This window comes from Perissodus microlepis, chromosome 20, assembly GCF_051167445.1.
Source record: "Perissodus microlepis isolate ML-2025 ecotype Zambia chromosome 20, ASM5116744v1, whole genome shotgun sequence".
Taxonomy (NCBI): Eukaryota; Metazoa; Chordata; class Actinopteri; order Cichliformes; family Cichlidae; genus Perissodus; species Perissodus microlepis.
The window spans coordinates 24,215,994-24,231,577 of record NC_140480.1 but is presented as its reverse complement, the minus strand read 5'-3'; the positions used below and the strand labels follow the sequence as shown (position 1 = coordinate 24,231,577).

Sequence of the window (15,584 nt, the reverse complement as noted above, 5' to 3'; positions counted from 1 at the left end):
TTATTGTTCAGTCTTTATTTTCCAAGAGTACATCATTCTTCTAGGGGCCTTTATTGTTTTTTGTGGTCTTTTTTTTTATTGAAACATCTCTGTGCCTATTACCGTGAGCAATGTGAAGGGGCTAATTGCATTTCCAGCAACCTTGTTAATGACAATGTTGTAATGGCTTTCAGCTATTATTGAATTGACTTTCAACATTGCCATTTTAGTTTACACAACTGCCATTTGCTTAAAAGCTTTGCCTCTGTACTTCTGGGCTGGCATGGTTTAATATGTGCATGTGATAATAGGTTTATTTCTGTGAGCAGAATTAGTTCCCAGAAGACTCCATGGGGACAGATTTTTCAAGTGTGTTTTGGCTTTGGTGCAGTGCATATTGTTTTATGAAGTATGCAGGTGTCACAGTTGTTAGGCATTAGAAATTGTATTTAGGAAGATGAAAATCTAAAATTATGTAATCAAGAACCTTTAATGGTATTTTGTTGCTGTTTTGTGTTTTAACTGACTTAACTCAGCCATGAACTGTAGCGACTGTTTTATCTTTCTTACAGAGTAGATGTGAATTCTGTCAGTGTATTAGTATTTGTGTTAGGTGTTTTCAAAGATACTGTATCAAGTGGCTCTCAAAATGAATTCAAAGTTGTCTACATGAACAAAGCATTAGTCTGCTTTTATAGGCTAAAAATCTTTAACTGTATGAACATTATTGACAGGGATGCTGGATTCATTTTAGAAGAGGAATGCCAAAAAACAATAGTCCAAAAATGCCAAGATTGCAAGTCAAACTGTCACATTTAGGATGGAAAACTATGTTCCTCAAAGCCACCATCACCAATTTAGTGCGTTGCAGCCCATTGTCACGTCCCGAAGCGTCCCATGGGAACACAAAAGATGACCTTCCGCGGTCCTTTGCTACAAGCCAGATTGTGGATGAAATCAAATAGAATGATGCTCCCGCGGTAACACATGTTCCAGCCGTGTATTCCAGCCCTAACCCTAACCATAACCATACTCCTAACGTCAACCACCACCTTAATCGTGTTAGTGTTTTCCAAAGCGATTTAAGTAAACTAAATGTACATGTGTAGATTCATTCCAAACTGTTCTCATGTTTCCTCATTTTTCCGAACTTGTAATATAGGAACATGTTGGGTGCCCGAAAGTGTAATATACCGACTTTTGCTGCTCTCTCTTTAAGAAGATGGCGAACTTAATTTTGGCGAAAAGAAACAAACAACAAAAAAAAAGGAGCAAATCTTAAACTTCTTTCTGTTTCATGTTTGCTTTCCTTATTTCAGTTAATGTAACTGACTTGTTTAGAGTGTGATAATTAGAACTGGTGCACAATTTTTCCACTGTTGTTAAGGTCTTCTTTGAGCCAGTGTTTCTTTGCACAGACATGCAAACATGCTCATGTACTCCTTGAAAGCCCTGCTGGCTAAAGTTCAGTATAAGCATGAAAAGAAGTGGGAAGCAGGCTGAAGGAAGGACACAGAAAGGTACAGATCAGGTTCCCACCTCTCTCCTCTGCTGTATCCTTTGGTTATTTATGAAAGGAAATAACTCTTACTGTTGGTGGTTTCTTAGGCAAGATATGTATTTATGTTTTTACTCAGTGAAGATTCAGAAAAAGGAAGACCCTTATGAAAAGAACATCGAGGGAACAGTTTACCCTGCCCGGGATAGGGTTACCGGGGCCCCGCCCTGGAGCCAGGCCCGGGGAGGGTGCCCGAGGGCGAGCGTCTGGTGGCCGGGCCTTAGTCCATGGGGCCCGGCCGGGCACAGCCCGAAGAGGAGACATGGGCCCATCCTCCCGCAGGCCCACCACCCGCAGGAGGCGCCATAGGGGTCGGGTGCATTGTGTGCCGGGTGGCGGCCAGGAGCAGAGGCCCTGGCGGACTGACCCCCGGCTGCCAAGACTGGCAATAGGGACATGGAATGTCACCTCTCTGGTGGGGAAGGAACCTGAGTTAGTGCGTGAGGTTGAGAGGTACCGGCTAGATATAGTCGGCCTCACCTCTACGCATGGCTTGGGCTCTGGAACCAGTCTCCTGGAGAGGGGCTGGACTCTGTCTCAGTCTGGAGTTGCCCCTGGTGAGAGGCGGCGGGCTGGGGTGGGTATTCTAATATCCCCTCGGCTTTCTGCCGGTACATTGGGGTTTTTCCCGGTGGATGAGAGGGTTTGTTCCCTGCGCCTTAGGGTCGGGGAACGGGTCCTGACTGTCATCTGCGCTTATGCACCGAGTGGCAGTTCGGAGTACCCAGCCTTCTTAGAGTCCCTGGGGGGGGGGGTGCTGGAAGGTGCTCCACCTGGAGACTCTGTTGTCCTGCTGGGAGACTTCAATGCTCATGTGGGTAACGACAGCGAGACCTGGAGGGGCGTGATTGGGAGGAACGGCCTCCCTGATCTGAACCCGAGCGGTGTTTTGTTATTGGACTTCTGTGCTAATCACAGTTTGGCCATAACGAACACCTTGTTCGAACATAAGAGTGTCCATAAGGGCACGTGGCACCAGGACGCTCTAGGTCGTAGGTCGATGATCGATTTTGTAATCGTATCACCAGACCTGCGACCATATGTTCTGGACACTCGGGTAAAGAGAGGGGCTGAGCTGTCAACTGATCACCACCTGGTGGTGAGTTGGATCAGGTGGCGGGGGAGGACGCTGGACAGACCTGGTGCACCTAAACGCGTAGTGAGGGTGTGCTGTCTAGCATGTCTAGCAGAGGCCCCAGTCTGCGAGATCTTCAACGCACACCTCCGGCAGAGCTTCAACAGCATTCCGAGGGAGACTGGGGACATTGAGTCCGAATGGACCATGTTCAGCGTCTCCATTGCCGAAGCTGCTGCATTGAGCTGCGGCCGCAAGGTGGTTGGTGCCTGCTGTGGTGGTAATCCCCGAACCAAATGGTGGACACCAGAGGTGAAGGGAGCCACCAGGCTGAAGAAAGAGTCCTATCGGGCTTGGATAGCCTGTGGGACTCCGGAGGCAGCCGACAGGTATCGACAGGCCAAGCGGAATGCGGCTCGGGCAGTGGCTGAAGCAAAAACTTGGGTGTGGGAGGAGTTCGGAGAGGCCATGGAAAAAGACTTTCAGACTGCCTCGAAGAGATTCTGGCAAACCGTCAGGCGTCTCAGGAGGGGAAAGCGGTGCTCTACCTGCACTGTGTATAGTGCTGACGTCGACTGAGAAAATTGTCAGGCGGTGGAAGGAATACTTCGAGGACCTCCTTAATCCCACTGACACGTCTTCCGAGGAGGAAGCAGAGTCTGGGGATGAGGGGAATGACCCGCCAATTTCCGGGGGCGAGGTCACTGAGGCAGTTAAACAACTCCTTGGTGGCAGAGCCCCTGGTGTTGATGAGGTCCGCCCCGAGTTCCTGAAGGCTCTGGACGTTGTAGGGCTGTCCTGGTTGACACGCCTCTGCAATGTTGCGTGGAGATCAGGGGCAGTACCCGTGGACTGGCAGACCGGGGTGGTGGTCCCCATCTTTAAGAAGGGGGACCGGAGGGTGTGTTCCAACTACAGGGGGATCACACTCCTCAGCCTCCCTGGGAAAGTCTATGCCAGGGTGCTGGAAAGGAGAGTTTGTCCGCTAGTCGAACCTCAGATACAGGAGGAACAATGCGGTTTTCGTCCTGGTCGCGGAACACTGGACCAGCTCTTTATCCTCTCGAGGATACTTGAGGGTGCATGGGAGTTTGCCCAACCAGTCTACATGTGTTTTGTGGACTTGGAGAAGGCATTCGACCGTGTCCCTCGGGGTGTCCTGTGGGAGGTGTTGCGGGAGTATGGGGTGTCTGGCCCATTGCTACGGGCCATTCGATCCCTATACAACCATTGCAAGAGCTTGGTTCGCATTGCCGGCAATAAGTCGGACTCGTTCCCGGTGGGTGATGGGCGCCGCCAGGGCTGCCCTTTGTCTCCGGTTCTGTTCATAATTTTTATGGACAGGATTTCTAGGCGCAGCCAAGTGGCGGAGGGCTTTCGCTTTGGTGGCCTCAGAATCTCATCTCTGATTTTTGCGGATGATGTGGTTCTGTTGGCTTCATCGGGTGAGGGCCTCCAGCTCGCACTGGAACGGTTCGCAGCCGAGTGTGAAGCAGCGGGAATGAGGATCAGCACCTCCAAATCTGAGGCCATGGTTCTCAGCCGGAAAAGGGTGGAGTGCCCACTCCGGGTCGGGGATGAGTTCCTGCCCCAAGTGGAGGAGTTCAAGTATCTCGGGGTCTTGTTCGCGAGTGATGGGAGAAGGGAGCCGGAGATCGACAGACGGATTGGGGCTGCAGCTGCAGTAATGCAGACGCTGCACCGGTCCGTCGTGGTGAAGAGGGAGCTGAGTGTAAAAGTGAAGCTCTCAATTTACCGGTCGATCTACGTCCCTACCCTCACCTATGGCCACGAGCTGTGGGTAGTGACCGAAAGAACGAGATCGCGGATACAAGCGGCAGAAATGAGCTTCCTCCGAAGGGTGGCTGGCCTCTCCCTTAGAGATAGGGTGAGAAGTTCGGCCATCCGGGAGGGGCTCAGAGTAGAGCCGCTGCTGCTCCACATCGAAAGGAGCCAGCTGAGGTAGTTCGGGCATCTGACAAGGATGCCCCCTGGGCGCCTCCTGGGTGAGGTGTTCCAGGCATGTCCCACCGGGAGGAGGCCCCGGGGCAGACCCAGGACACGCTGGAGAGATTATATCTCTCGGCTGGCCTGGGAACGCCTTGGTGTTCCCCCAGATAAGCTGGAGGAGGTGGCTGGGGAGAGGGAGGTCTGGGCCTCTTTGCTTAGGCTGCTGCCCCCGCGACCCGGCCCCGGATAAGCGGAAGAAAATGGATGGATGGATGGATTCAGAAAAGTTATCTTCACTTTTGATATACTGCCATTTTTTTTTTATTAATTTTTTAATGTATCCTTGTAAAATATCCAGTTGTCACTGTTTATTTGGGTTTAACAATTCTCAAATCCTTGGGTCTTCGACCACAGTTTGGGTCACACCTGTGTTTCATTGTTTGGATTGCATAATGAATTAAAATCTCCAATATTGCGATGTATTTCCACACACCTTTACTTATTAGTGACTGATGTTGACTCAAAAAAGAAATTAGAGAACATGACGAAAATCAGCCTGCTATTTCTTCTTTTTGTGTTTTAGTTTATTTTTTAACACCAGTTGGCTACTTGTGTCCACTGTCTTATTTTCTGTGAAACAAGCAGTGCAACAGTAATTTACAAGATTCCCTCAAAACACTTAATGTGGGCTGAATGAGCCTATTATGTAAAAATTTGAATATGTAAAAAAAAAAAGAAGTTAAAATGTCTTTTCATTATTTAATCCAGAAACAGTAAACTTTCAAATATTCTGTCTTTGCTGTTTGTAAAATGAAATATTTTAAACCTTTTTTTCTTTTAATTTTTATGATTATCACTTATAAAAATTAGATATCTGGTATCTTAGTTAAGTAATCTTTCAATCTGTGTGCTCTGACCGCAGTCTTTTGCTCATCTCTACAAATGCATTCGTGTATGGATTGGGTGTTTCTCATCTTCCCCTTGACTACACTCCTTGGATGTTTCACAGGGTTCAGTTCACTGGTCAACATAAAATGATCAGCAAAACATCTCGTAGGAGTCCTGTTAGAGAAGGAATTTAATATTTCTATAATGCTTGTCAGCAGAAGCGCGAAGTTTCTTGAAAACCTGGTAGACAGCTTTGTTGACTGACTAAAACACAGTGGACCGACCGCTGCTTTCACCAGCAGCTTTCATGGCACCCGGATAATCATCGCACCGAAAATCAAATACCTCGGGTTCTCTGCCTCTCCACTCTACCTCCAGACTCTACGATTTTAATTTCCAAAAGAAATGCAAAATATATTTTCTTCTTAAGAGAGGAGTTTGGCCCACTAGACAACACCCATTTTCTCTTTAGCCCAGGTATGACACTTGCAGTGTGGTCTCTGGTTCAAAAGTGACACCGACACCAGCTCCTTTGAAGTTCTTGAATCTAGTTTTTTTCCGCACTACTTTCAAAACTATAGAAAGGAGGATTATCCAGGGTATGCTCATTGGCTAATGACTCCTGCTTGGTTTCATAGTCAGATGGTCACACTCCTTGCTCATCAAGTCCAGTTTCAAAACATCAATTCCAAGGCTGCAAAATGCACCTCACAAACCAATAGGCAATGTACAGGTGGCTATGCCCATTACCCATACTGTCTGTGGTAATGACTTTTAATACCTCAAAAACATGCCCTAATTGTTCTTAATGTGCTGGTATTGGATGGGAAAAGTTGAGATGTGATCATCACTACTATCACACATACATACACGTGCTTGTAGATTCTTTATTTACTAATTTATTTTTAGACAGGAATGTTTTTATGTATTTGTCTATGTGTTTTTAGAGGATATATTTTATTCCTTATGGTCTTAAATGTGTATGTGCATGCGATTGACAGCGGTTCCTGTTGGGTGTGACAGTGTGACAGAGTGCGGTGATCCCTCAGCTGGCCCTGCATCACTGCATTTCTCCTCTGTCCCAGTTCACTCCCTTCATCTCCAACTCTACATTTATCTCACTTTTCATTCCACTGGGCAAATATGTCTTAGTGTTCTTAACTTCCTGTCGTTTTGTTGTCCTCAAAGTGTTTTATTGCTGTTAACCATCCTACAGTCTATCTAATCTTTCTCTCTCATTCTTTGTCGCCTTGAGAGTGCTACAGTTCTCCCTGCAGAGGACAGCAGAGAGAGCAGATATTCTTCAATTACTGTGATAATATTTCCCTCTTCAACCTTGCACGCTGATTTTGGATGCCTACCTGACAAAACATTGGTCTGGAAACGACAGCTTTCCACAATCACAAAATGTGTTTCAAATTTGAAAATGTGTTTATGGTTCAGTGGGATTCATTCACTTGAGTTGTTGTTGTTGAGCTGTTGTCTGCTTGCCTCTTCCTTTCCAACTGACTAACCATTCCTTCTACACTAGATGATTTAAAGCTTCACTGGTAACATGATAGGCCCCAAGTGCATCTGGGCTCTACATTCAGATTTTATTCTTCAGCATCAGGGTGTGATTGGATATGTTCATGTGAAGAAAAAAAACATAAATATGTTACCTTGCTATATGGAGATCACTGGTCTCTAAATGAGAAGGTAAGCTGGGCATCCTGAGCATACTGTATTTTGAGCATTGCTAGGAAAATGCACATTTATTAGCATCGCAAAGTCAACATGACGTAAGTTAAGTTGCCGTTTGCAATGTGACTTTTTTTTCTCTGTCTTGAAGTTAAGAAGAGAATACAAACACCTTTGCTTTTGCAGTAATGAGTATCCACCAATGCTTCTTTTCCAATCAATAACCAGACATACAATAGTTGTACAATCTAGGAAAGCTATTTCAACTTCAAACTGCTGAATGACAGATCAAATTTAATACTGGAAGCTAGTATGGCTGGACCACTGGATTACCTTGACAGAGAAGACTGAAACCGTCTTATAAACAGCCAATAGACTGCAGCTAGAGGTGAGAGGAGAGCATCTTCCTCCAGCAACCTCACCAGACTCGAGCTTTAGGAGCTATCCTCAGTTCTGAATTAAACATTCAGGTTGCAGACAGTCTATAGCTCTTTCATTGGCCTTGAGGCTGTTGTGTGGCTGTTTTTCATGTTCTGCTCCAGTGCATCCACAAGTGGTTTATAGAGTCCCTGGCACAATGTTGAATAAAAGCATCAACTGCACTTTGTACATGCAATGTTTTGCAATGTTATTGTGAACATCACAATAATACTGGACATGCACTTATATTCTTCTACAGTGGTTCCTACAGTCTGAGGACTTGATGTTGTCATAATTTCTTTAACATTTGTTGCATCATGTTTGAACTTTGTTTTGGATGGTATAAGCGCAGTATTTATTTTAGCATTTATGTTGCTGCAGGGGGACCAGAAGTGATGATAGAAATGTTTGCCCCTGGAAGTTACTGGTAGATTTTACAATCTATATGAGTTCACATGGACCCACCATAATTACATATAAACATTACATTAGCTTTTGGTTCAATTTAAAGTTGCACCAACCTCCTACGCTCCCACTTGTGCCTCTGTCACAAAGACTGCGGTGCTGCAGCCAGACTAATAAGTAAACAGCGTTTGGTGCCTATCTTTCTTATCTAGTAGAAATCATGTTTACTGAATGTCTCATAAAACCTTTTCAAGCCCCTGACTTCTCTTCATCAAGTGAGATTTACTCTTGTTTACCATTACTCTGACTTATTTGCATTCTTTGCCATCTTCAACAAAAGTAGATTTTCCTTTTACTGGTTATAGTTTTTAGTTCCTTTGGTTGATCTAGTTAGGGTTGACATTGTGCAGTCAATGCTAACTTCATAATAAAAAAGATTAACTGATTTTCTTTTAGTAATGAAATTTAGACTTTTCACAAATAACTTAAGTTCACCCTGTCTCAAGTGATGTGCTGTAGAAATGTGAAGCAAATAAAAACGAATTGAATTTTCTCAAGGAGGCTCATCTCTATCCACAAGTGGAATAAAGGACTTAACATCCAGCCTTATTATATTTAAAGTAATACAGAGTGCTATAACAGGATATATCTATATTTGATTCTGTTCATAGTTAATTATGCATAATCCTAATCAAGTGTGAATCTAATCAATAGAGTGAATATATAATGGAATGATTGTAATGCTTGAAATTTGGCCCTGAGATTTTGTGTGTGTTAAGATGAGAAGAGGAAGTGAAGCAGAGCACTGCAAAGACCAGTTGCAAGATACCGGAAAGCACTGAGTGTGCCAATAGAAGTGGAAAGTCCAGAGAGAGTCAACAGGATGTGACTCGTGAAGCAAGCTATGTGTTTCCAGAAGGCAAGACAGAGAAACATGGCTGGACATGTTTACCACTTCTCTGCATTGCATTGCTTCCAGTGCAGTGTGTGGAATCCATATAGCTCCTTGAATTAATATCAACCCAAATTATACCATGTGCATGTGGGTGTATTGCACAATCAGTTCCAAAATTTTAAAAATGGAATAATCAAATAAACAAAGACAAAAATGCATTCATGCGTTATGTGATGACAGAAAATGATTTGATTGAATAGCTAATTCATTTAATTTATTTATTGTAAAACAAATATCAACATGCTCAGTTGATACTTATATATTTTGTATATTTGTATATTTTAGTAAGAGCCAGGCATTCGTATATATTATGCAAGGTAAAGTTGAGCTCAAGGGAATGAGCACAACACTATGTAGTGGCCTTTTTGTATGAGATTTGCTGATTCATTGTGCTGTCATGCATAAAAAAATTTTAATAGAGGGCTAGAGCAAAATTTGTATTCAACAGTATTCGGTTGTAATTTTTATTTGTTCTGTTTACTTAAGTGCTTTAGGTTTTTTATAATATGCACCCACAGTAACTGTTTCTGAAAATGTATGCACATATTTTCATCCTGTTAGTTGTTCTGGCAGTCAAACTAAAAGCATCAACCTTTATACTTCAATAACATTGAGTTTATTGCACTTTTAATGCATTATATTTAATTCCAAATGTTCCAAAGAAAGTATAAGTTCATGATGTCCTACAGCTATAAACTATGTTCACTGAATGAATGAATGCAGAGATGCAGTCTACCCGAAGCCCATGTAATCTTTGTCTCATGCTGAGATGTAGTTTTTGTTATTTAGTCATTATTGTGAAGGGCCCCAGGGTTGCAAAACCCCGCAAACAGTAACTTAAAATGAAGTTAAGAATCCAACAATATACTTGTTAAAGAGGATATTGCATTTGATGTTAATTCAGTTCAGATAACAAAATGTTGAAACAATGGACTGCAGCTCTTAAGGTTTTATTCCACCGAGACTGACAATGTCTCCTCTTTTATCTTTTAAAACTAAGATATGTATAGCTGATTTAATTAAGTACATCTGTTGTTGTAGCATCGCTCCTCTCATCCCTTCTTAAAAAGCATCTCGTCTGAAGCTTCTGATCATAATTTGAACAAAAAGGTTATGAAAAAAAAGTACCACATCTGGTCTTGGCCAGTATTTAGTTTACGTTTTTTTTATTTTACTTTTAAGGACAAGAAAATATTCTTTTGTTGTTGTTGCCATCTTTAGTTTCACTTTGAAGGCTTTTGTCATTGTGTGTGTGGGTGTCTCTCTATAAAGTGTGTGTTTTTATCTTGCGCATTTGCCTTTGTAAGTCTGTGCGTTTATGCTGATTTTGAAGCACATGTCAATATTTTATTTCTTTCAGAACATTAAAAGGAGTGCTAGCTGGAAAATATCTGCTATTAAGTAGAGTGGACGCAAATAATATCTCTGATGGAGGACTGGCTGTTAAATTGATGAAAACTGTTCTAGAATGAGATTTTAGGTTGTAGTATTGTAACTGCTGAATACTGTAATCATGGATACTGTATCCTAAGCTGCACTGCTCATTATCATTTAAAAGATAAGAAAGATGTATGAAATAAAATAAGCGTTAGCATTGGTTTAGTGGACGTGACAAAATGGGGCAATTGGTGAACGAGTGTTTCAGTTTCTATGCTAGTCAGGTGGTTTCTTATTGAATTTTTCTGTTATAATATAAATCCCCTCCCCGTGTCTCCTCTTTCATTTTCTCACTCCAAGATGTAGAGTTTGCGTTGACATATATTATATGCAAAGCATTCATTTACATAATGCATTTTACTCCTAAATCCAGACATAAGCTACCTGCCAAGAATGCATGCAGATAGGAAACAGTGAGAGAGAAAAAAGGTATTGTAGAGGAAAGCGTAAAGAAAATATACTCCAAACAAAGATAGGCCAAGGGCAGTATAAGGAGGGAAGCCAAATGAAAATGGGGGGCAGAAAGGTAAAATAAGAGAAATCTCTTGTGGAAAGCTGTGAGGGAGGTTAAAAAGGCAGAGGACACGAGGAGGACTGAAGGTGCCACTACTTTTCATCCACTGTCTGATCTGTGGGTGGCATTCATGACGGATGGAGAACCACTCTAACTGAAGGTCATATCCGAAGCCCTGCCATTTTGGACTGCCACTTTCACAGCGAAAAGGATAAGTAAAGCTCAGATTGTTGTGTATTCACCCCACTTTCTCTATAGCTGTGTCAATAGAGGAGGGAGAGACAGACAGATGAGGCATGTTGAAGAAATTGTAAGCTTTGAATGCCAAAAAATGATTCACAGTTGTCTAAGCAGGATTTATCTTATCATATCTCTCTGTCTTTTTTTTCTTTGCAAAAGACATTCATACACTGCTGTTCTCAGACTGATATCCAATTTTAATAACAAAGATTTGATCCTCCTTGTTGCTATGTCTCCCATTTTTAATACACCACAACTGAGGTTTCAAATTGCAGATTTTTCTAAATGCACTCCTTTATTTAATGATTAGCCTTTCCACCAGATAGTTCTACAATACAATATCATGGACAGCTTTTGTTCATATCCAGCTAAGTAGGATTTTTGTTATCAGTGAGATTATTTCTACAAGAGAGACCATACCACGGTAGCAATTACATAAGCATTTGTCATCAAATCGGATTCAGCCCAAATCGAGTGAAACAAATTCCTGGAGGGAAACAAACTACAGCAGACAGCATGTTTCTGAGTTTGCTTTTCCCAGATTGTCACAAGGCTTAAGGACAGCAGTCTGTCACGGCTCCAGCGTCCCTGCAGTCTGGCTCTGACGCAGAGCTATTCGTCTGGCGTTAGAACCATTGCTGGAGCTGGAAGTTCAGACCGGGTTGTTATCCCCCAGGCAGGGCAGAATGCTCATGGCCAGACGACCTCGCTGCCCAGCCTCTAATATCTGATCAAGAACCATCTGCTGAGGCTGCCAGAGCCCACACACTCCCCATACTCCTGACCTCTCCAAGGAAAGCCCGATGGGAAATCAAGCCATTAGTGGACTATTAGAATGATTTTGATGACCATTAGAAAAGAAATGTAGCACAACAAAACGTCATTTTCACGCAAGGAATGGAACATTTACTTTTTTGTTTATTAAGAAGGTAGCGTGATTCTGCTCTGTGGTTACTTCTTACTCTTTCTGATTTCTTGTTCATTGTGAGAACATGAGCTTCAGTTCTGGTATTTCTTTATCAAAAGCGTCTCCAAAAAAGCAGTCTGAGCTGAAAAGAATGTGATTAAAAGAAAAAGAAAATTAAAATACAATATTTTTTGGGTAATTTTATTTCATGCTTTCTGATTATTCTTGTTGACAGATAAAAATGTTAGTACTTGGGCACAAAATAATGCAATTAGCTTTAAATCAGTTTTTAATTCTTCAAATACAGCCCGTTGTTACATTGAAGCTTAGCGGTGAAATGGTGTCACAGTACTCAAAGAAAGTGTCCATGTTATACTGGCAGGATGTTTTGTGGATATCGATATGACATGGACTCATATGAGAGAAAGCTTTTAAGTGCCAAAGAGAAGTATATAGAATGTGTCAAGAGTGCAGTTCACATGAAGTTTTAATGGCCTGCGTGAACAGTTCCTGTTCCTACAGTGTGTCGTGCAGCAACACTCGCCAGACCTTGATAACAGTTGGTTAATGGGTAATGTGCCACACAAGAGTGATGCTGCACTTTCTGTTTTCATTTTGTTGCTGTAGTGCAGTAATTAATCCAGCTGAACCCTTTGTGCTCACAAAATAAATGCTTTCCATTTTCATTAATAGACAACTCATTAGTACATAATGAGCAAGAAGGCAGCACTCCCCGCTCTCCCCGTGCAGTGTGTAGCACATGAGCATGCGCTGCACTCAGCTAATTAAAACCTAGGTTTGTCTCCTTGTATTCTTCTCTATAAGAATAAAAAGAAAAAAAGCACGAGCTTTTAAAGCATAAGTTAAATGAGACATGGTATGCAAGCATTTTACACCCCAGAGGTAAAAAACATTATGCAAATCCTCAGTTGTGTGCTCTATAGTTTTATGTCTGAATAACATATTATGTATTGCAAATAGCAAGCTATTAATGAGAAAAAAATGCAGTTGCCTGTGGTTTCCATTTTTGAATGCAACTTGAAGCTAAGAAAAGATTTCGCTAATCGTATCCATACCTTTAAATCTCACAGACTTTAAGGTTAAGTCCTTCTTTCATCAATCAAAAGTTTGAATGTAATGATTAATGGCAGTGACAAGCTGCCTTTATCCTTGAGTGCCAGTGACTTTTCATCCAGACTGTAATTTGGGGCCTTCAGCCGTAGGTGACATCTTTCCTTTTTCTCCAATCACCTGTTGTCATGGGAAGAATAACAGTGGTTCTTTCTTTTTTTTCCCCGGCATTCACTGTGGGAATAAAGGATGCAATTTCAAGGAAAACGACGTTTGTACTGAAATGGCCCTCAACAATGTCTCGATAAGGACTTTTAGGATCATAAAATCTCTACATCTATACGTGCTCTTGATATAATACAAACAATTCTGAGAACCAAGTCATAAAAATCTAAAACATTACCTGAATTAAATTTGTCCAATTCTCTCTTCAAGGGCATCTTCTCATTCACGTATTGGACCCCTTTCAAAGCTGCTGATATTTTTAGATTGCTTACTTTAACTCCCTTTATGACCACTTGCACTGTGAGCTCTGTGACGAGGAATGCCAACAGGAGCACGCTAGTCATTTTTTTTGACAATCACTGAGTTATGCGCCACAAATCCCCTCCCTAGGGTGAGACTATTAATGTGGAGTACTACTGTAGAGTCCTAAAGTGACAGAGGGAGAACAGTAGGTGGAAACTACCTCAATTGTGTTGCATTCAAGATTGCCATCATGTGTACCAGTTTTTGAGCCACACAAAACTGGTACACACAGGAGTTTTTGAGCCACGCAAACACAATCATCAGTCATCACCTGCTGCATCTGCCAGATTTTACTTCCTGTAACGTTGTCCAATTCTCAAAGTATAAAATCAAATTCAAGAATCACCATTTTGACACACTGGAAGAATTACAGTTACAGAACAGGATGTGTAAGGAGCGATCTGTAAATCACACTAACACTATTGACCAGAGGTCCATTAGAAGAGAGGGGAGACAACCAAATTCTAATCAGAAAAGGGCTTTGATTTTTGTGGATCACACCTCATATCATTTTAAAGATTTGACATAAATTTTTTTTTACATGAAATATATGATCAATGATCCTCCGTAAAATCATAAACATCATTAACATCCAGATCAAAAATGACCAGCATTACCATCTATCAGATATTGGCTTCTTTTCTTTCTAATTCTAACTGATGGACAATCACTGCCCGTGAGCGAACATGATTAAGAAATGAACAACGACACCATTAAATTTATCCTAATTACATTATAATGACAATATATCAATAGTGAGCAATCATCTCCAGGCTGAGCATGTGTTTCTAAAGTACTTTCTAGAAATCTGCATAGTCTGTTCATAGCTCACACACAGATAGATACATGAGTATAATTGCACACATGTATTCATATTCAAATCATCGCACATGCACACTTGAATCACCTTCCAGTGAGGATGATGTTTTCATATGTCATGATGAGGCAATGATTTGCTGCAAAGAATCCTCGCTTCATGACGGGGAGACAAAATCAAACCCAATTTCTGTTTGTAATTAAAACCATTTCCACATTCGCCTCTTGGAAGGCCACAACATTCAGAGGTCAATAGCAGTCTAATTCAGTCATTCAGGGAGCTGTACTGTAGAACAACAGCTTGCAGTTTCCTTAACATCCACATATTCTGAACATGCAAATATAGTATTAGTGTGGCTTAATGGATCATAAGAATTAAAAGTTTACAGTGACCTCCTGTTGTTTCCTTTTAAATAATGTTGTCTCTAAAACTACTTTTACTGTGATTTTAAAACTAATTATACAATTCTTCTGTTTTGTGTTGATGTTCATATCATTTGTGTGCTGAGTTTAATGACCCAAGATCATCTGAGAATCTCTAAAGTCAGTCAGTCAGCAATCTGAAAATAAACTTGTTTTCTCTTTATTCCCAAACAAAGCTTGAGTAAGAGTTTAGTTTGAAGTTGAACTGCTGCATTTGTGGTCCGACATTATAGAGCTAGACTTTCCATCACTCGAGGGTCACACAGTACTCGTGAATATAAGGTGGGAAACACATGTGCAGAAAGGCAGGTAAAATGTCCAAAACGCGCACACTTCAGCCCAGAGAGTTTGTAGCTACTCGTCACTGATGGTGATAAATCTCACTATCATTATTAAATCCATCACACAATGTTTATGACTTCAGTCTAGTCTCCTGCAGGTATGCCATTTCATCTTGTAGACACGCAGTAAGGATAGAAAGAACAAGCTCATTGGTCACAAAGAGAGAAAGCGTTCTCAATCAAATAGGAGCTTACCTTGCAAATAAAGTTCTATATTTTGATGCTTCCATGTGACAGATGGTAAAAAAATGTGCCAAACTATATAAAAATGTGCTGACAGAAAACAGACGCAGACTGTCATCTATGGTACAAAGTGTTAATCAACTTTTACTGCATAACATATTTTGCAGTTTGGCAACTTTTGTGTTATTAGTCATCTGAGAGTTTTAAAGCACAC

The 15,584-nt window shown here is 41.7% G+C and overlaps 1 protein-coding gene across 1 annotated transcript in view; it reads left to right on the top strand.

Annotated features, from left to right (window-relative positions):
* The window catches only part of LOC146364595 (cadherin-4-like), a 251,476-nt gene that overhangs the window by 85,897 nt on the left and 149,995 nt on the right, over window positions 1-15,584 (top strand). The window lies entirely within an intron of this gene.